Source organism: Lithobates pipiens, unplaced genomic scaffold (assembly GCF_037356315.1).
Source record: "Lithobates pipiens isolate NorthernLeopardFrog02 unplaced genomic scaffold, aLitPip1_a1.2 Scaffold_27, whole genome shotgun sequence".
Classification (NCBI taxonomy): Eukaryota; Metazoa; Chordata; class Amphibia; order Anura; family Ranidae; genus Lithobates; species Lithobates pipiens.
In genome coordinates, this window is record NW_027507788.1 from 78,080,193 (window position 1) to 78,102,682 (window position 22,490).

Below are 22,490 nucleotides of genomic sequence, written 5' to 3' on the forward strand. Positions count from 1 at the left end.
AGGTGCTTTTTACCAGATATATATGGGCGCGTAAATGTCAGAGGATCAGTAGACGTCTCCTGACACTGCCCAAGTGTTTTGGTGTTTAGCCGCTCCAGATGCATTTAAATACTATCAAACAGCCCCACCTTGGCAAAATGATTGATTGGTGTAGACACAGATTTCAAAACCTTAGAACAACAGCTTAGCCCCGTTCCCTTGTCTAGAGCACCATGGTGTTATGCAGCCCTACTGGCCTCTCTAACAACACACCCTATTATAAGCCCCACATTGCAAATTGGTTCTAGAATTTGCCAGAATTCTAAGTTTTCTTTTACACAATAACAATTGTTTCTATTGTTTCCCATTTTAGGGAACCCCAGTTTTCCTCCAAGTATAGAGCTGGGTGCTTTTGGTGGTCTTATGGAGAGTCTTTTCAGGCTTCACATTTTTTGATTCCTGATACTTGGCCCAGGGTAGATTTAGATGATGCAGCCAGGGGACAGTATGAAATAAATTTCTGGCAGGCATTGCAATTACGCCATTATTTTGGACTTTAGGGTCACAGGCGAACTAACGATGCCAGTGAACAAAATTTGAATTGTATTGTGAGGAAACGGAACCTCTCTACCGTACTATTTTTAAGATATACGCCTTGTTAATAGCTCCTTCAGACGACCTTTTGTTGCCGGGTCTTAGTAAAGGGAAAGAGATCTCAATGGAACTTTTACATTGGTTCAGCGTCAGAATATTATTCATCTCTCGTTGAAATCCTCTCCATCCATCTCTCGTTGAAAAGAGGAACAGGGGACTTTACTCCATATCTTTTGGTCCTGTCCAAAGATTAGACAGTATTGGTTGGAGGTACAAAAGATTTCGCAATACAAGAGGATCCGGCCTTTTTCTTGCTTCACTGTTCACAAATTCCACTCCATGTGGAGAGGCACCGTCTGATCGCCCAAAGCTCCAACACATTGATCGGCAGGCGGGATTCTTCTTGCGTCCACCGATCCTGGGCCGACTGTACACCCCAAACTCCCCCTCAGCCAGTCAGGCTGGCATCCATTGTGATCACTGTCCAATGAAGAGGAAGGAACGACTTTCCGGACCAAAGGGCCGGAGACCTCAACCACCAAAGCAGGGGATCCCTGACTAGCTGGCTCACTCGAATTTAACAATCTAGGGATGTCGGAGATTTGTCCCATTTGGACAGGATCTCTTTCTGTAACTCGAGTGTGGAATTGAGCATACGGTACCGCCTCGAAAGTGGCTACCATGAGACCCAGAGCTGGCATACAAAAAATGAATCGACAACCACCTGCGGGACACCAATAACTTCACCACAGCTTGAAGAGTCTACAGCTTGCCTGAAGCGAGAAAGACTCACTCCTCTGAGGAGTCCAGAATCAAGCCCACCTACTTCAGGCGTTGACTCGAGACCAACACCTACTTCTGGATGTTCAACACCCAACCAAACTCCTGAAGAGTCTGTATGGTGATCGCCACATTCTCCCTTAATTCTGAGGCAGAAGTTGCTCTCAGAAGGAGGTCATCCAGGTAGCCCACGATTGCGATCCCTCGTTCCTCATTGCCTTAGCAATGCCAGAATTGGGGCTAGCACCTTGTGCCGTCGGTAGGCCATAAGGTAGAGCTACAAATTGATAGTGCTCGTCCTCAACAGCAAATCGTAGAAACCTCTGATGCCTGACGCATATGGGGACATGCAAGTACGAGTTCCTGTCCAAGGACGCCAAGAAATCCCCCTGATGGAGTGCAGTGACCACAAAGTGAACCGATTCCATCCTGAACCTTTGTACTTTCACAAAGCCGTTGAGGGCCTTGAGATCCAGGACCGGAGAGACACCTTCCATCTTTGGGACTACAAGCAGATTGGAGTAGAATCCTTGAAACCTTTCCGGCGTTGGCTCAGGTACTATCACCCAGCACAGCAGCAAGTCCTGTACAGCTGGTTGGAAAGGAGGGAGGTCCACCGTGCTGCAAACTCCTGAAGGCGACCCCCCACCCGAGAGTAGATGGGGCAAACCTTCATGCGGCAACAGATTTGCTCTCAGGTTTGTTTGGCTTGCGAAACCAGGGATGCTTTTGTCCCTCAGCGGGCACCTTGTCGGACTGGGAACGCTTACCTGCTGAACCGGGCAGAAGAAAAATCTGTTCCCTGCCTACGGCGTGGTTCCTTACCCTTCCTGGACTGTGGGAGCAAAGTACTCTTTCCCTCAGTAACATTCTTAATAATGTCATCTAGCGGGGCTCCAAATAGCCTCTCCCCCTAGAAAGGAAAATCAGCCAGTGCTTTCTTAGGTGCCTGGTCCGCAGACCAGCATTTCAGCCAAATCAAGCGATATAACACCATAGCTAATACTGAAGCTCTAGAAAGCAAGGGGGCTGTATCTAAGGCCACATCACAGACATACTTCAGGCCCTGCTCCAACTGGTCTGCCAGTTCCACACAGACCGGGGAAACCTGCTGCTTCTCCAACTTGCGGTGAAACAACTTAGCCCATTCAGTAAGCGTCTGTGAAACCAGGGCCGTGGTTAACACTGGCCACAATGCTGACCCCCACCAATGTAAACATGGACTGGGCAACCCCCTTGGCCCTTTTGTCAGCAGGGTCCTTGAAAGCAGGGGTCCCTTCCACTGGAATCATGCTTACCTTATTTAACCTGGCTACTGGGGGGGAGGGGGCGTGGTCAACGACCGGAGATGTCCATTTTTTCAGGAAACTCTACTCAAAGGGGTAACGCACCGCCATCCCTCTCGGGACTGAAAAAGCCTGCTGCGGGCTTCCCCACTTCTTGTAAATAAACTTATCAAAATAAGTTAGGTAGGGAAACACCTTAGCAGTGCGGGCCGGCTTGTGGGACCCAACAGGGACCGACACCTCTGCAAATGCCCCCGCCGTTGTCATAAGATGCGCACGGGTAAATCGCTCTGGCGCACAGTTGTGCGCAATAGGAATGCGCTAAAGCACACACACGCAGGGTGTGACCCCTCGCTGACCTATAAAAGGAAATGAGGTCACCCAAACACACTGCTGGTTCGTCTTCAGCTTCCTGTGATTCCCACGTCTGCTCTTGTGATCTGTATTACCCGTTGTGACCCGGATTGCCTCATCGACCTCGCTGATCTTCTCCTGACCAGACCTCTGGCTTGACCTTGGACTCCCGCTTTCTGAACATGTTTGACCATCAGCCTGCATCTAGACTTACCTGCTATCTCCTGTGTTTCGACCCCTGGCTTGTCTTTGGATTACCCTTCTGTCTCAGTGTTCCTGGTACTTGTCTTCTTATCTGGACTGTGTTTGACCCCCTGGTTGCCTCCTGGATTCTGCCTTTGCCTTACGGACTTGCTACCATTGCTTCTGGACCTTTCCACGGGACATCACTTTTCAGCTCTGCTCAAGCTACCTGCTGATCTACTAGCAAGTGACTGTCCTACTGGTAGCTTGTGCCTATTAGTGCAACCACCCTCTGTGCCACCTTCAGGGGTGGTCTGCGCCGAGTCGCAACAGTGACCGCTCTCGGCATCTTGGCCTCGGTGAGTACATTTATATGATAGTACAAACCAGCCATGACAGAGGCCAACAGAGCGAGTTCTCCATTACAAGTCCTGTGCCAGCAAGTCTTGGCACTCACAGAAGCAGTACAGAAACTACAGAATGGCTATGCACAGATTGACAGCAGGCTTCAGCAACTAGCCACAGCTCCGGCACCCACAAATGCCGCCACACCTCAAGTCCAGCCTCCACCCGCTATGATGATAGCGGTACCCAAACCACGAGTACCCACACCTTAGCGATTTTCAGGCGACCGAAAGAAATTCGGAGCCTTTAAACATGCATGTTCCTTGCACTTGGCCTTGCAACCCAGGACCTTTTCTTCGGAGATCCTCAAGGTCGGGTTTATTATTTCTCTTTTGGCTGAGGAACCCCATGCCTGGGCCCATAGCCTTATGGAACAGAGAAGTCCCTTGGTAAACTCCATGGACACCTTCTTTGAGGCCATGGAACAATTATATGATGACCCTGATGACACGTACTGCCACGGCTGAGGCTACCCTGCATACCCTCTCACAGGGGAGAAGACCGGTGGAGGATTACACCGTTGAGTTTCGCAAGTGGTCAGCTGACACCGGCTGGAACGAGGCAGCCCTGCGTTATCAATACCGGTTAGGGCTCTCCGAGAACCTAAAAGGACGAGTTGGCCCGAGTAGAGACTCCTGCCTCCCTGGAGGAATTATTCCAGCTGGCCACAAAACTGGACAGGCGGATGAGCGAGTGACGCTCCGAAAGCCTCCAGGCCCCTCGGCCTAGTTGGATGCTTCCTACGGCCACTGTCCATATCCGCCCCTCCCGGTCCCTTGGCTTCAGAGGGGGAGCCCATGCAGCTGGGTTTGGTCCGTCCTCATCTTACCCCAGAAGAGCGACAATGGAGACGCCAAGCCAATCTGTGCTTATACTGTGAGGTACTTGGACATTTCATTCGCAGCTGCCCCGGGAGACCCTGTAAGTTTCCCCCACGGTGTATAATGAACTACCAGAGTATTGGTCCTGCTCAAACTTATGTGACTCTCTCTGTTTCCCTACAGCTGGCGGAAAAAAAGATCCCACTCCCAGCCGTGATTGACTCGGGGGCATGTAGTTGCTTTTTGGACATCTCCCTTGCACAGCAACTACTCATTCCAAGCCAGAAAAAAGCAACACACCTTCTAGTCCATTTAGCAGATGGATCTTTGCCACACTCAGGTCCAGTAACACAGGAGACACTACCCCTACTTACTATTACAGACTCCACCCATAGAGAACTCCTACGCTTTGATCTAATATCATCTCCCATGTTCCCCATCATCCTGGGACTTCCCTGGTTGCAGGCTCACGATCCCCAGATCAGTTGGAACAAGAAGGAAGCGTCCTTTACATCCGCCTATTGTATGCAGCACTATTTTGATTCCATTACAGCTCCTTGAATGACCGTGGCCCCCGCCACTAATCAACTTCAGCACATTCCTCAGGCCTTATCCGAGTTTAAGGACATCTTCGATGAAAAGAAGGCTGACCGTCTACCACCACACAGACCATATGACTGCCCCATTGAACTGTTACCCGGCTCTGAGATCCCTTTTGGACGAATATTCCCCTTATCCGAGACTAAACTAAAGGCTCTTAAATCCTACATTGACGAAAATCTTGAAAAGGGGTTCATTCGCCCATCTTCTTTCGCCAGCAGGGGCGGGTATTTTCTTTGTGGGAAAAAAGGAAGGATCCCTTAGGCCATGTGTGGACTACAGGGAACTTAATAAAATCGCAATCAAAAATCGCTATCCACTTCTACTCATCCCTGAGTTATTCCAGCGCTTCTGATCTGCCAAAACATTTTCCAAATTGGACTTGCAGGGGGCCTGCAATCTCATTAGAATCCGTGCTGGGGATGAACGGAAGACAGCCTTCAGATCGAGATTTGGCCACTATGAATATCTTTTTATGCCCTTTGGCCTGTGCAATGCCCCGGCCACATTTCAGCATTTAGTAAATGATATCTTCAGAGACTATCTTGATGATTTTCTAGTGGTATATTTGGATGATATCCTTATTTTCTCTGCCTCTCTTGAACTCCACAGGGTCCACGTACGGAAAGTCCTCACCATCCTCCGACAACATCGGCTGTACCTTAAGGCGGAGAAATGTGAATTTGAAATAACTACCGTTCAATTCTTAGGATTTGTCATTTATACCGAAGGCATCTCCATGGACCCCCAAAAGATCAAGGCAATCTTGAAATGGCCTGCTCCAAGGGATAAGAAGGCTGTGCAAACGTTTATAGGCTTCGCTAATTTCTATCGCAGATTCATCACCGGGTTCTCTTCGATAGTCGCTCCCATTACTCAGCTAACCCGCCAACACACCCGATTTCAGTGGTCTCAAGAAGCCCAAGAAGCCTTTACCAAACTAAAGACTTTGTTCACCTCAGTTCCTATTTTAAGGCATCCCGATCCAGTACTACCTTTTGTACTGGAAGTAGATGCCTCCGAGACAGCCACAGGAGCCATACTCTCACAACGACAAGGGCCTAAAGCTTTGTTACACCTGGTGGCTTTCGCATCTCGGAAGCTGAGCCCACCGGAGAGGAATTATGACGTAGGCGACCGAGAACTATTGGCCATCAAGTTAGCTCTGGAGGAGTGGAGATACCTCTTGGAAGGAGCCAATCACCCCATCGCAATATTCACAGATCACAAGAATCTTGAATATCTGCGGACTGCCAATCACTTAAGACCCCGTCTAGCCCATTGGGCGCTATTCTTTTCAAGATTTCAGTTCCATATCTCGTACCGGCCCGGATCCAAGAACAACAAAGCAGATGCGCTCTCGTGCATGTTCCCTGAGTCCTCCCAGGTAACGGAGCCTAGTACGATCTTGTCGCCTCAAAACTTCCTTATACTCCCATAGCCTGACTTAGTTACGGCCATCAAAACGGCTTCAGTCCATTGCAATGACCCAGTCCTATCTACCTTGGAAAAACGTGACAATCTGTTTTGGGCCCGAAACAAGGTCTTCATTACCCTTGAGATTAGGACTCAAGTTCTAAAGGACTTGTCATGATCACAAATTGGCTGGCCACTTTGGGACACAGAAGACAGTGGAACTGATCTCTCGTTCCTTCTGGTGGCCAGGTTAGAGACAGGACTGCCAGACTTACATTGCCTCTTGTGTACTGTGCCAGCGTAACAAGGGTCCCAAGACCAAGCCCTGGGGCCTGTTAAGGCCTTTGCCCATTCCTGACCGGCCTTGGGCAGACGTGTCAATGGATTTTATTGTGGAACTACCGCCCTCGGAAGGATTCACCACAATCCTGGTAGTAGTCGACCGTCTTTCAAAGATGGCCCATTTCCTACCTATGGTCGGTACCCCCTCTGCTCTGGAAACTGCCAATCTCTTTATTAAGGAGGTTGTCAGGTTCCATGGGGTTCCCAGCAGTATCACGTCAGATAGAGGTCCACAGTTCACCTCTAGATTTTGGAGAGAACTCTGCAAGATACTGGAAATCAAGATCTGTTTGTCATCGGCATATCATCCCAAAAGTAACGGGCAAACTGAACGGACAAACCAAACCCTTGAGCAGTATCTTTGCTGCTTTTGTTCAGGATCTCAAAATGATTGGTCGGCCCTGCTGCCATATGCAGAATTTGCCTACAACAATTCAATTCAATTCATACAACTACCAACCAGACTCCCTTTTGGATCAACTATGGGTTTCACCCTTCTTTCCTCCCCAACTCCATGCTAGAATCTATTGTTCCTGCGGTCCAAGATCGGATAACCACCATCCAATCTAATTTCCAAAGGATCCAGGAGACCATACAGAAGGCCCAGGACGATTACAAGAAATACCATGGTAGGGGAAGGAAGGAAAACCCTACCTTTAAAATTGCCGCTAATCTTAAACTTCCTTGTCCCACACGCAAGCTGGGTCCCAGATTCATAGGACCGTTTAAAATCAAGAGAGTAATAAATCCTGTAGCCTTTGAACTAGCTCTCCCTGGATCGTACAGGATACGCCCTGCTTTCCATGCCTCCCTTTTGAAGCCATTGGTCCCTAGTCCTTTTCCTGGAAGAGAAGTGCCTCCTCCTCCACCCATCAAGATCGATGGAGAAGATGAATTCAAAGTGGAAACTTTACTAGGATGCAGGAAAATCGGTAGGCAAATACAATACTTGGTAAAATAGAAGGGGTATCCTTAAGAAGATAACGCATGGGAACCATCCAAGAACCTTCAAGCTCCCAGATTAATGAAGACATTCCATCAGCAACATCCGGAATTGATGGCTAGCTTGGGCATCCGGAGGCCACCCCTCGGGGGGGGGGGGGGGGGCACTGTCATAAGATGCGCATGGGTAAAGCGCTCTGGCGCACAGTTGTGTGCGCAATAGGAATGCCCTAAAGCACACAAGCACACACACAGGGTGTGACCCCTCGCTGACCTAAAAAGGAAGTGAGGTCATCCAAACACACTGCTGGTTCGTCTTCAGCTTCCTGTGATTCCCACGTCTGCTCTTGTGATCTGTATTACCCATTGTGACCCGGATTGCCTCATCGACCTCGCGGATCTTCTCCTGACCCGACCTCTGGCTTGACCTTGGATTCCTGCTTTCTGAATGTGTTTGACCCTCAGCCTGCCTGCTATCTCTTGTCTTTGGATTACCCTTCTGTCTCAGCATTCCTGCTACTTGTTGTCTTCTGATCTGGACTGTGTTTGACCCCTGGCCTGCCTCTTGGATTCCGCCTTTGCCTTACGGACTTGCTACCATTGCTTCTGGACCTTCCCACGGGACATCACCTTTCAGCTCTGCTCAAGCTACCTGCTGATCTACTAGCAAGTGACTGTCCTACTGGTAGCTTGTGCCTCTTGGTGTAATCACCCTCTGTGCCACCTTCAGGGGTGGTCTGCGCCGAGTCACAACAGCGACCGCTCTCGGCATCTTGTCCTCGTTGAGTACATTTATATGATAGCCGTATCCTCTATCTTTAGCGTATCCCGCACCGCTGTGATAAGAGCTCCTACTATCGCTTTTTCCTGTGCTGACCCGGACACGGAGTCATCCTCACTGTCGGAAAGGTCCTAGACCGCATCCTCTGAAACGTCAGAACAGGAGCCGCCTGCCACAGCGGGACCCGAGTCTGAATCTGAGCTTTCCCCAGAAGACGTGGGGGGGAGGGGCGTTTTTCACCCCCCTTGCGCCCACATATCGCTTCCACCCTGGCAACAAAGGACTCCAGGACTGCCGACAGAGTGTCCATAGGCACCGCAGGTACAGGGGAACCAGTTGCAATAACAGGGATGTCTGGGGAAGAAGCGCCAGCTTGACACCATGCTGACCCACTCTCGCTTGTCACCACTAGGGACCTAAGGCAAGCTACACAAAATGATCACCCTCCTAGCTGCCACAGACTGAGGGCCTGCCCCGTAGGACTCACTACCCTGACCCAGGTACTGCGCTGTGCTGTCACCATCTGCTCTCCCCTGTGCCAGTCACGAGGTGTTCTGTGTCAGTTTAGCGCTGTTCCAGAATGAACCAGCTGCCCAGCGCTAGGGTAAAAACAAACTGAGGCTATTAGAAAATGGCTGCCGGCCGCCTCAGCAAAGAACGTCAGAGCGCCGGGAAAATGGCCGCAGTTAAGAAAACTCCCCACACAGATACCCCAAAAAAACTGCCTAAACCCAGGGAAAGAGACAAGCGGTTCACCAACCGCCCAGAGCAGCCCCCTGCCATGACCCAGAGCCCCCCCCAAGAGAACTCCCGCCAGGTATGTGCGCCGCATCCCCTATGCCCATTAACACAGTGGCCCACCAGCAGGGGGAGGAGGGAAAGGGACAGGGAGAGAAGAAAGGAAGAGAGAGATCCCCTAGTCAACCTACCAGGGAATGCCTAGCTGCACCATCCTGCCGAGACAAGCGGAACCATACTTCCCCCCTCCTGCAGGGACTGCTGGACGCATTCCACGGACAGACCCATTACCCGAGCAGTACGGGGTGGCCGATGGCCATGGTACACTGACACGGTCAGCAGTAGCCCGGTCATGTGTGTGCCCCGGAGCATATAGCTCGCCGGCCGCCCCTGGATCAGATGGGGAATGTAGTGGTCGACCCAGTGCATAGCTAAGGTCTGCACACGCTCGATGGCCAGGCTGAGGAGACTACCAGGGTTGATTGTAGATCACAGGAATCAAAAAGCAGAAAAAAGAAAAAATTCTGAGGAGCAATGGTCCCCATAGGGAGCCAGGTCCTACTACACTAGGCATAAAAAAAACTGAGCTGCTGGAAGCAGAGTGAGGGGTTGTAGCCAGTAGGACCGCCCCTGTGCAGTTTTTCTGCTTTTACATGTTCTGCCTAGTTCTCTAAAGAAAGTGGCAATATAACCCAATGAATGAATGAAGGAGAAATCCCTGGTTTGATCCTGCTTCAGGGTCTGATACATCTGGTCATGCAAAGACAAGAAGACCCGCTGTTCCTTAAAGCGGGAGTTTCGCCGTTTTTTTTTTTTTTAAAGCCAGCAGCTACAAATACTGCAGCTGCTGACTTTTAAAATAAGGACACTTACCCGCCCAGCGCGCCCGCGATGTCGGCACCCGAAGCCGATCTCTCGATCGTCTCTCAGGTGCTGTCGCCGCCATCTTGGGTATGGGAATCAGGAAGTGGAGCCTTGCGGCTTCAATTCCCGGTTCCCTACTGCGCATGCGCAAGTCGCGCTGCGCAATAAGGATGGTCCCCGCTATCTCTGGGATCCGTATGTTTCCCAGCGGACAGCAGGGGACCCGCAGGAAGTGCCGTAAATATCCACAGATTCTGCGGATATCTATGCCGGAAGTGGGTGAAAATACCTGTACTGTACAGGTATCTGCACCCCCCTCCCCCCTGAAAGGTGCCAATTGTGGCGCCAGAGGGGGGGAGGGTTCCGATGAGCAGAAGTTCCACTTTAGGGCGGAGCCCCGCTTTAATGTCAAGCGTCTCGTAGATCACCCCAATAAGGCATCAACCTCTTCGAGTGAGAGCATGTATCTGGGTGAACTTGTCCCTTGGCTCAGAATATCTTTAGATGTAGCCGCCTCACTTAGATCAACCAAAGAATCTGATTCCTCTCCCCCAGATTCATCACCCTCCTCTGGGGCGGAAGCGCGGGGGGGACGGACTGCGGCTGTTTGCTTTGGCGTTTCAAGGTTTGCAAGCATTGTCTTAATGGTCCTCATTTCTTTCTGAACACCAGAAACCAATTCCTTGCAGGCCCCTGTGGTCTCCTTGTAAAGTAATCCGTCAATACAGGGTTTACAAAGGGGCTTTTTCCACCCTTCCTTCAATTTGTACATGACAGATGACTCTTCTTCCCCCCTGACCTCTCCGGTTCTTTGGGCAGAGCCTAAGACAAGAGAAGGAGAGAAGAGAAGGAGGAAAAGGAAGGGAAACAAAAGACAAGCTACCATTAGAAAAAAAACCTTAGCAAACTAGGAGGTCCTTCACCTCCACCAGCCGCTGACAGGATTCGCAAGACTCTTTAGTCCAGATCTCATCTAAGAAAAAAAAAAAAAAGGGGGGGATATCCGAAAAACGGGCTACATAAGTAGTCCATCAGCCCCCCCAAGCCCTGTAGGTCCAAGGCATCCCTGTGTCTGCCTGCGCTGGTTCGGCTCCACTGCCACCTGGGGTTCAGTTGCATCCATGCTGTCCATTCCTTGTCTTCAGGTAGACAGTTTGTGATGAACCACTAATCCTCCTGTGGCTGGCGTTTTTTCAAACAAACCACCCTGGCTCTATCATCCACGCTTGGCGTGTGACCCGGAACCAGAAGTGGTGTGTTGGAAGTCCCCGCCCTCATCCAAAGGCCGGAAATTAAGGCCTACACCCGCCACCGCCAGACACGATTGTATCTAGCAGCCAGACGGGGAACGTCAGCCCTCCCCGGGCTGCCAAGTCGTAGGATGCCAGCACCAGCTTACATTTAGCCTGGATAGGGGATCCCTAGACTCCATACCACCAGGTACGCAGACCTCCTTCCCCTTCTCCCATGGGCAGTTCCCAGTTTTAGGGGAAGGAGAGCTCCAATCTAGCCTCCTCCTCCGGTGGAGGAAACACAAAATACTGAAGCAGAGGGACGGAAGCTGCCCTTTAAAGATCTGGTGATGTGTTTCCTGCCTCCGTAGGTGGAGCCTATCTCTAGTGCTGTCCTGGACAGACGACTAGAGAAAGGTGCAATATTTAACACCACCCTTTTGGTGACAGTAACCAGTGCGGTACCAGAAAGAGGGGCTTATTCAAACCACCAAGATGCTAATTCTACCCACAGAAAGTTGACATACAAAAATGTGGCATTATACATCTTTAGTACACAAGTATTTATTTTTTTTATTATTAAAAGTGATTGTAAAGGCTTGCTTTTGTTGGCTTGCACTTGTTATACTTACCTCCTCTGTGCAGTTTTGCACAGAGCAGTCCAGATCCTCCTCTTCTCGGGTCCCTCTTTGCTGCACCTGGCTCCTCCCTCTTTTGAGTGCCCCTCAGCCAGCAGCTTGTTACATGTTGTCACCCAAGCCGAGTCAGAGCTCCGTGTATCCATTCAGACACAGAGCCCTGAACTACTTCAATACAGAGCACTTTCACCTCTTTCCTGCCCAGGCCATTTTTCAGCTTTCAGCATTGTCGCACTTTAAATGACAATTTTTAATAATTTTATTCACACAAATAGAGCTTTCTTTTGGTGGTAATCACTGCTGGGGGGGCTGGGGGGGGGGCAGGGGGGATTCAGTAAATTTTGTAAAGTAATTCTTCACTGATGTGCGCTGATGAGGAGGCACCAATATGCCACATTGATAGGCAGCGCTGATGGGCAGGCACTAATTGGTGTCACTGATGGGGCTTTACTGTAATCAGGGCACTGATGATCAGTGCTCCGATTACCTGTCCTGGTGTGCCCTGCAAGGAGATGCCGCTGATCGGCTCTCCTCGCCACACTCTGTCAGTATGAGGCGAGGAGAGCCCATAAACAGCACTTCCGCATTTACATGTGACCGGCTGTGATTGGATCACATGGTTAAAGATCTGCGTCATCGTCTTTTTACAGAGATCGGGGTCGGACTGTGTCCTAGGAACACGACGCACGAGAGCATCCATTCTGGGTCCATAAAGTCAAACCTATGTGTGTGATTATATGTCAGTATTACATTGTATATCCCCTGCAGGTTGTAGTCATTCATGTGCTTATCTAATAGTTTTTTTAAACCAACGGTGCTTCCCACTAAAACCACCACCTGTGGAAGGGAATTCCACATCCTTGCCGATCTTACAGTAATGAACCCTGTACCCAGTTTAAGGTTAAGCCTCTTTTCTTCTAATCTTAATGAGTGGCCACGTGTCTTATTAAATTTCCTTCCGCTGAAGTTTTATTCCTATTGTGGGGTCACCAGTATGGTATTTATAAATTGAAATCATATTCCATCTCAAGTGTCTCTTCTCCAGAGAGAATAAGTTCAGTGCTCGTAACCTTTCTTCATAACTAATATCCTTTATTAGTTTTGTTGCCCTTCTCTGTACTCGCTAAATTTCCAGCACATCGGGGGGCATGTCCGGAATGGCCGACTGAGAGGACGCACAGTGAGTGAGCTCCGGCTGAATGCCCCGTTCTAGTGACTTAATCCCTGCAAATCTAGCTGCCCTGCTCGGTGTACCACCGCACGATCGCTCCCTGAAGGGGATGACCAAAGGACGGAGCTCATCGAACACCCGGAGGAGCTCCGCGGCGGCTAAATCTAAACCCCGGACTGAGTCGGGCCCTCTCACAGGCCCGCAGCACATGGCGTCTCAGACGGAATGCCCGGACCCTGCCCTGACGGAGCAATCTAACTTCGCTGCACTTATGCAGGCGATCGCGACTTGCCAAACCGCCCTGACGGGTAAGATCGAGTCAGTGCAGATGGATGTCGGCTTAATCCGCCGCGACATGGACACTTTTCGCACCCGGTTGACGGAGGCGGAGCGCCGGGTGGGGGACGCGGAGAACACCCTGCGGGAGCACTCCGGTGCCATACGCACACTGCTGACCAGGGTTAAAAGTCTGGAAAGCAGGGCAGAAGACTCTGAGAACCGGAACCGGAGGAATAACCTCCGTATTGTGGGATTGCCAGAAGGGGTGGAAGGTGCAGATCCCCAGGCCTTCACGGAGCGGCTACTACGAGATCTCCTGCCACGTGCGCAGTTCTCACCATTTTTTGCGGTGGAGAGGGCACATAGAATGCCTGCTGCCCGTGGGTCCCCCGGGAGCTCCTCCACGCACGTTCATCCTCCGCCTGCTGAACTATCGTGACCGGGACCAGGTCCTGCGGGAAGCGAGGAAGACCGAGACCTTGCAACATGCGGGCGCACGAATTATGATCTTTCCGGACTATTCCGTGGATACACAGAAATTACGGCGCTCTTTCGACCACGTGAAGTTGAACCTGCGGAACCGCCGTATTAAATACAGTATGATGTTTCCTGTCAGACTCAGAGTCCAAGACGGCGAGACGGTGCGGATCTTTACATCTCCGGAGGATGCATCCCAATGGCTAGACTCCTTACCCAGGGGCTGAGGTGGCTCCGTGATGCCTAGTGCCTCCTCCATGTTACTGGTTGCCAGTTGCACCATTTGCAGGTACTAACGGGATTTCCTAGCGGCTGCCACCTCTTGGCTGCAGACACCTGGTGACTATTCCTCTTCTCCATGCCCTTCCTGCCGGACTGGGGGTGGGGGGTTCCCCGGCCATAGAGGGGAATCAGAGATGTCACTGTTAAAGGGAACGAGATACCCGTGATTTTTCTACCTTCTTTTATTAATTTCCTCCCCTTTTCTCTACCTGCATAATCTTTTCTGTTCGGTTGGTAACTGGTTTGTTTTTGTTCAAGCATGTGCCCCCGACCATGATCGGGAGATCTACTGTACTTTGCAGGGATCGTCTATCCTGAAGTAGACTGAGCCGGATTCGGTGTGCTAAGACTGGACTCTCATGGAGCTGGGTTTTACACGCACCCCCATGGTTGTTACCGGGAAGCTATGTTTTGGGTTTAAGACACGCCGAAGTTTGGGGGGTGGTGTCGGGGAGGGGGGAGGTGGGGGTTTTGGTCATGATCTTGTTTGCAGCGTATGGCTTACTTATGCATTATATGTCATGTTTCAATATTGTTTTCAGTACCTAGCGGCTGGACTATCACTCCTTAGGCTACACTGGTGGGGAGGGGGGGTTACGGTATAGAATAGGTCCTGGAGTCCTCTTGATAGGGGTAAGGGTACTGAGTAGGTCTCCAGTAATTATGTCCACTGACTTGCCATGGTACCCCTAAAGGTTCTTTCCTGGAATGTTAGGGGGATGAACTCTAAACACAAGAGGTCCTTGGTTTTTACATATGTTAAGAAATATGCACCCCACCTCTGCATACTCCAGGAGACGCATTTAGTGGGGAGCAGGATATTGGCCCTCAAAAAACCCTGGGTGGGCTCCTACTATCATGCCACCTACTCTGCATATTCTAGAGGGGTTAGTATTCTCGTGCATAAGTCCCTTCGCTTTACTCTTCTAGACCTCCATCTAGACCCGGGGGGTAGGTATGTGGCCCTGCACGCGGTGTGTGAGGGCACAGAGGTGCTGCTTATTGGACTTTACGCTCCCCCCGGGGCTACCATGGAGCTCATGCATAAACTGCCCCCTGTTATGGCTTTATATCCAGGGGCCGGGGTGCTGCTGGCCGGAGATTTTAATATGGCGCCTGCTCCCTCTATGGATAGATTACAGGCTGGCGGAGCGGGAGACTCCCCCTTGCTGAGGTGGATGGGGACGTACGGGCTAACTGATGTATGGAGATGGAAGTGTCCGGGGGTTAAGCAATTCACGTGCCACTCTGCCACACATGCTACTTTTTCCAGAATTGATTTAATGTTGGCTTCGGATATGTTGATCTCTCGCACCCTTGGGATAGACATCCTCCCTAGGGGAATATCAGATCATGCACCCCTGTTACAGCTGGAGATGGGTCTTCCACCTGGGATGGCATTGTGGAGGCTTTCGGGTTATTGGCTGACTGATGAACGGGTAGCCCCGGAAGTGGCGGTGGAGTTGGGGGCCTTCTGGGGACATAACAAAGACACAGCTGGGCCGCCTATATTATGGGACACATTTAAAGCCTATGTTAGAGGGCAGTACCAAACGTCCATTGCCAGAGCTAGGAAGGACACCAGACTGGCATTGGAGGTGGCGGAGGCGCGGGCGTTGAGGCTTGAGTCCAGCTATGTGCAGGAGGGCAGTGAAGCGACTTATGCAGATCTCCTGAGAGCACATAGGGAAATCTCGCTGCTCCGCACCGAAGCTACTAGAAAAATCCTTCTCAACCAGTCACAACGCATATTTGAGCAGGGTGAGAGGACGGGTCGGCTTCTGGCTTGGTTGGCCAAGGAGCGATCGAGCGCTTCCCATATCGCTCATATTAGAGGGGAGCAGGGGGAGCCGATTTCCAATCCGCAGCTAATCAATAGCCTTTTTGTGGACTATTATAAGGCCTTGTACACATCTAGAGCCACGGCCGCCCCTGAGGCACTGGAGGATTTTCTGAACCGTATGGCCCTTCCGGCGCTCTCTGAGGCGGACCGTATCAGATTGGATACCCCCATTACGCTTAAGGAGGTACAGAGGGCGGTGGCTACACTCCAGTCGGCGAAGACCCTGGGCCCGGATGGGATTCCCGCGGAGTTTTATAAAACTAACGCTGAAGTGGTGGTGCCCCAGCTACACGCCCTCTTGCTCTCCATGCTGCGGGAGGGGGAGCTACCGGCTACGATGTCCGAGGCGATCATTGTGGTGATTCCCAAACCTGGCAAGGACCAGAGTCTGTGCTCCTCATACCGCCCAATCTCACTACTCAATGTAGATGCTACAATTGTCACTAAAATCCTAGCTACTCGACTCAATTCGGTCATTCTAACACCGATTCAGGGTGATCAGATGGGGTTTATGCCGGGTAAGGGCACCGACATAAACCTCAGGCGATTGTACACTCATATCTCCCTTGCTGCCGCTGAAAACTCACAGAAAGTCGTCGCCTCATTAGACGCCAAAAAGGCGTTTGACTCGGTTGAGTGGCAGTTCCTTTGGAAAGTCCTGGAGAGGTTTAATTTTGGACCCCAATTTATTTCCTGGGTTAGACTGCTCTATAGGGCTCCCACTGCCAGGGTGCGCACCGATGGCCTACTATCTGAAGGCTTCTCATTGGGTAGGGGTACTAGACAGGGATGCCCTCTTTCCCCGGGCTTGTTCGCACTTGCCATTGAACCCCTGGCGGTGCTGTTGCGTGACTCAGTGGAGATGGGGGGGCTATGGGTGGGACCGGTGTGTGAAAAGATTTCGCTTTATGCGGTGACACACTCCTTTATCTCCCAGACGCTTCCTCGACATTGGACACAGCCCTTAGGCTCATAGACGAATTCGGCTCCCTCTCGGGGGTGCGTATCAATTGGGACAAATCTATACTATTTCCCCTGTCACCCGCTCCCCTAGTTGTATCTGCCCATACCTCACTGCGGACGGTAGATAAATTTCGCTACCTGGGCATAGAGGTTCGGAGGGAGTCCAAGGAGTACCTAACAGATAACGTCTATCCGGTCCTCCGGAGCCTGATGGCTAAGTGCCAGGTGTGGAAAACCTTACCCCTCACACCGGTGGGGAGGGTCAATCTGCTTAAGATGACCTTTCTTCCCGGAAATTTCTATATGTCTTTCGTAATACCCCAGTCCCGATCCCTAACTCCTTTTTCAAGCAGATGGATCAGGTGGTGTCTAGGCACTACTCCTCCCAGGGACACCAATGATGGGGCACTATCCCCCCCCAGAAACACCAATGGGGCACTATTATTCCCCCCCTGCAGAAACACCAATGTGGCTCTATTTCCCCCCCTCTCCCTCCCAGGAAAGCAAATGATGATGGGGCACTGAATGTTGTGTGTGCTTTTATTGGGTACAACTTGCCGATAGCTGCTACCTTTTTTTCACACTCTGTGTGCAGCTCGGCTCAGTGTCCTCCTCACAGATTCTCGCCCTCACCTCTGTTCCCTCGAGGCAGCAGCAGGCGGGGCTGAGATCTGTGTGAATGATCATCATGTGATATCAGCGAGGAGGAGAGGCGTGCCGCGGACGTGCAGCGGCGAATGCGTGCCTGGTCACAGAGAGCGCCGCCGAGGACACAGGACGGATGACATAGGAGGAGAGGATTTATTTTGTTTTTTTTCAACTAACAGACAGGCGGAAGGTGCGGACCAACTAAATCGATAATGAAAAACGTTGACATCGATTTTCATTATCGATTATTATCGATAATATCGATTAATCATTGCAGCCCTAACAGCAACCACGACTTCCAATATAAACCAATCTGGTAGGGATCCGTTACAATATTGACATCAATGGGATCTACTGATGAAGGCCAATGAGATGCCGACAGGTTTAGAGGGGAGGAGCCGAAATCTGTGAAGCATCGTGAGTGTAGATTTGTGGTGAATGAAGTGATGATTTGAGACGTGCCGTTTTAAAGTTTTTATCTTGTAAGTGGATTTGTTTTGGGGGCTTTTAATAAACAGGCAAGCTTGTGTTTGTTGTTTCATATCTATAACCATCGGAAGTAAAAGCGTGATTGAGCACTTATGAGAAAGTGAAGGAAGGTTCGTCTGAAGGCAATACAAATGGTGACTACCCACACAGAGGAGCAGTCTGGAGACTGTAGGATTACCATTGGAGAGTGAAAGTTGATCCATTGTGGTGGACACGAGGAGTGATTTGTCTATGCCTTTACATTCATCTTTGTGGTGAGCAGGCACTTCAGCTGGTGTCCACGGGATATTGGTCCTTTTGAGGACAAACACACACAGCGGTGAGGGTTTTGGAAGCATTGACACAGATGAACTGTTTTTTTTCAATTTAAAATTTTCAGTTTTTCTTTTCTTTTTTTTTTTGATCATGAAATGTTTAATTTTGTTTCAATTTTGCAGGCACATTGTTTAATGAGACACAGCACTGCGCTATTTAGAAAAAAATATCAATGAGTATCCACCATAGGTATAGTGACCGAAATTCATAAGCGGTTCCTTTCCGTGTAACATATGAAAAAAAGGAGAAAAATTGGGCCACATAGTGCGATTCCATTTTAAACAAAACATTTATTGAAAAATGACCACTCACATTTGAGAAGACATTAAAAGCATATGGTTAAAACCAAGTAATGCAGTGGCAGCAGCAGAGCCCATACCGACGTGTTACATCCTAATAAGGCATTCTCTGGGGCCCTGCTTAGCTTAGTATCATCCGCAAATACAGAGATTGAACTGTTTACCCCATCCTTCAGGTCTAAATATGAAAAGAAAAAAAAAAAAAAACTGGATTGGTTCCTAGGATAGAGCCCTGGGGGACCCAAATTTCCACCTCTAACCATTATGAGTACTCCCCATTTATCACTTCCCTCCAAACTCGCCCTTGTAGCCAGCTTTCAATCCATCCCCACAGCTCCAAGTTGCTTTGGATAAGTCTCTATGAGCTTGCCACATCTTACCACTGGGGTGTTTGCCCATTCCTCCTTGCATAACTGCTCCAGCTCTTTCAAGGTGGATGGTTTGCGCTTGTGAACAGCAATCTTTAAGTCTGACCGCAGATTTTCTACTGGATTAAGATCTGGGCTTTGAAACATTTACATGTTCCCCTCAAACCACTCAAGTGTTGCTTTAGAAGTGTGTTTGGGGTAATTTTCCTGCTGGAAGATAAACCTCTGGCCTAAACTCAAAATCACACACAGAGTTGTACAGGTTTTGCTCAAGAATATCCCTGTATTTATGTATCCATCTTTATCTTAACCTAACCAGTTTCTCAGTCCCGACTGCTTAAAAACCATCCTCACAGCATGATGCTGCCACCACCATGTTTCACTTCGGGGATGGTGTTCTGTGGGTGATGTGATGTGTTGGGCTTGCACCAGACATAGAATTTTCTTTGATGGCCACAAAGTCAAATTTTTATCTCTTCAGACCAGAGCACCTTCCTCCATACATTTTGGGAGTCTCCCCCATGCCTTTTCGCAAACGCAATTTTGTTCTTTGCTGAAAGTAATGGCTTTCTTCTTGCCACTCTGCTATAAACCCCAGCTCTTTGGAGCGTATGGCCTATTGTCATCCTATGTACAGATACCCCAGTCTCTGCTGTTGAGCTCTGCAGCTCCTCCAGGGTTACCTTAGGTCTCTGTGCTTCCTCTCTGATTAATTCCCTCCTTGCCTGGTCCATGAGTTTTGGTGTGCGGCTGTTTCTTGGCAGGTTTGCTGTAGTGCCATGTTCTTTCCATTTGGTTATGATAGATTTGATGGTGCTCCTAGGGATCATCAAAGATTTGGATATTATTATTTTTTTTTTTTTTATAACCTAACCCTGACTTGTACGTCTCAACAACATTGTCCCTTGTTTGGCGAGTTCCTTGGTCTTCATGGCAGTGTTTGGTTAGTGGTGCCTCTTGCTTAGGTGTTGCAGCCTCTGGGGCCTTTCAAAAAGGTGTGTATATGTAATAACAGATCATGTGACACTTAGATTGCACACAGGTGGACATCATTTTACTACTTATGTGACTTCTAAAGGTAATTGGTTGCACCAGAGCTTTTTATGGGCTTCATAACAAAAGGGGGTAAACACATACGCACATGCCAATTATCCGTTTTTTATTTCTGAAAAATTGTTTTATGTATATATTTTTCTAATTTTACTTTACCAAGTTAGACTATTGTGTTCTGATCCATCACATATAATTCAGATAAAAAAAATTGAACTAAAGGTTGTAATATAGGGCTGCAACTAACAATTATTTTCATAATCTATTAGCTGACTGATTATTATTTTGATTAATCGGTTAATAACCTTAAAAGAAAGTGTGGTGTATAATTTAGTTAATATGTAAAAGTTCAAAAAAAATAAATCCTAAATATCTCTATAATACTGTATATATTATTAGAGGTTGAATCTGGTAAATATCAGACTCAGATCAAATTTTTTTTATTTAAAGAAAAAAAAAAAAAAAGTTAAAGGAGTTTTTCAGATTTTCAAACAGAACTGTAATATTATATGTTGGCCATAAAAAATAAATAAAAACAACAACATTGTTTTTGTAAAGGAAAAGTAATTAAGAACTTTGCTCGATTTTCTAATCGTTCGTGTGGTCAAATCGACACAGTGACAGGAACATTTAGAAATTATAAAACTTCTTGGTCAAAGGAATTTTCAAATAGTGGACAGGCAGTCCCTTAGTTACAAACATTCGACTTACAAACAACTCCTACTTACAAAACGGAGGGATACAACAGGAAGCGAGAGGAAATCTCCCCCTAGGAAGGGAAATTCACTCCTGTAAGGGTTATTATGGGAAAAAGGTACCTCCACTGATGCTTTATCACCAATGCTTGTTTCAACAACAACTCAAAATTTTGTACCTGTTCCAACTTACAGATTCAACTTAAGAACAAACATACAGACCCTATCTTGTTTGTAACCCGGGCACTGCCTGTATGTGATTTTCTTTTTAACCACTTCAGCTCCGGACCAATAAACACCTTAAGGACCAGAGGTCTTTTTGCAATTTCGCACTGCGCTGCTTTAACTGGTAATTGCGCGGTCATGCAATATTGCACCCAAGCAAAATTTGCGTCCTTTTCTACCCACAAATAGAGCTTTCTTTTGGTGGTATTTGATTGCCTCTGCGATTTTTTTTTTTTTCGATATAAATGGAAAAAAAGAGCGAAAATTTTGAAAAAAAAATATATTTTCTTCTTTTTGTTATAAGAAAAATCGAATAAACTAAATTTTAGTCATACATTGAGGGCAAAATTTATTCAGCCACATGTCTTTAGTAAAAAAAATGTCAATAAGCGTATATTTTTTGGTTTGCGCAAAAGTTATAGCGTCTACAAACTAGAGTACATTTTCTGGAATTTACACAGCTTTTAATTTATGACTGCCGATCTCATTTCTTGAGGTGCTAAAATGGCAGGGCAGTACAAATCCCCCCCAAATGACCCCATTTTGGAAAGTAGACACCCCAAGGAAATTGCTGATGGGTATGTTGAGCCCATTGAATATTTATTTTTTTTGTCCTAAGGGATTGAATAATGACAAAAAAAAAAAAAAAATTTTTTTTTGCACCAAGTTGTCACTAAATGATATATTGCTCACACATGCTATGGGCATATGTGAAATGACACCCCAAAATACATTCTGCTGCTTCTCCTGAGTACGGGGATACCACATGTGTGGGACTTTTTGGGAGTCTAGTCGCGCACGGCACCCCGAAAACCAATCACCACCTTCAGGATTTCTAAGGGTGCAAATTTTTGACTTAACTCCTCACTACCTATCACAGTTTCGAAGGCCATAAAATGCCAAAATAGCACAAAAACCCCCCAAATGACCCCATTTTGGAAAGTAGACACCCCAAGCTATTTACTGAGAGGCATGTTGAGTCCATGGAATATTTTATATTTTGCCAAAAGTTGCGGGAATATTACAAACTTTTTTTTTTTTTTGCACAAAGTTGTCACTAAATGATATATTGCTCACACATGCTATGGGCAGAAGTCAAATTACACCCCAAAATAAATTCTGCTGCTTCTCCCGAGTACGGGGATACCACATGTGGGGGACTTTTTGGGAGCCTAGCCACGTACGGGACCCCGAAAACCAAGCACTGCCTTCCGGATTTGAATATAAAATGCTACCAAAAAACCTGTTAGCGATGGCAGGGATCAGGCCTGACTCTGCGATCGCTGCAGTTATGTGTTTAGTGTTTTGTAAGTGACAGTGATCGATCGATACTGCACTTGGGTGGGCTGGGCAGAGGGGCAAAACGCAGGTGCTAGCAGGTATCTGGGCTGATCCCGCTAACAATGCGTTTTTTTGGAACCCTAAACTGCT

General features: G+C 48.5%; 1 protein-coding gene across 5 annotated transcripts in view; it reads right to left on the minus strand.

Moving 5' to 3' along the window:
- Positions 1-22,490, minus strand: part of NR1H2 (nuclear receptor subfamily 1 group H member 2) — a 232,388-nt gene that overhangs the window by 163,751 nt on the left and 46,147 nt on the right. For 2 of the 5 annotated variants that reach the window (XM_077457096.1, XM_077457100.1), the window contains exon 2: positions 19,773-19,908. The exons of the other annotated variants lie outside the window; for them this stretch is intronic. The gene's annotated coding sequence lies outside the window, so the exon portion shown is untranslated. The remainder of the gene's footprint in view (positions 1-19,772; positions 19,909-22,490) is intronic. 5 annotated transcript variants of the gene reach the window in all.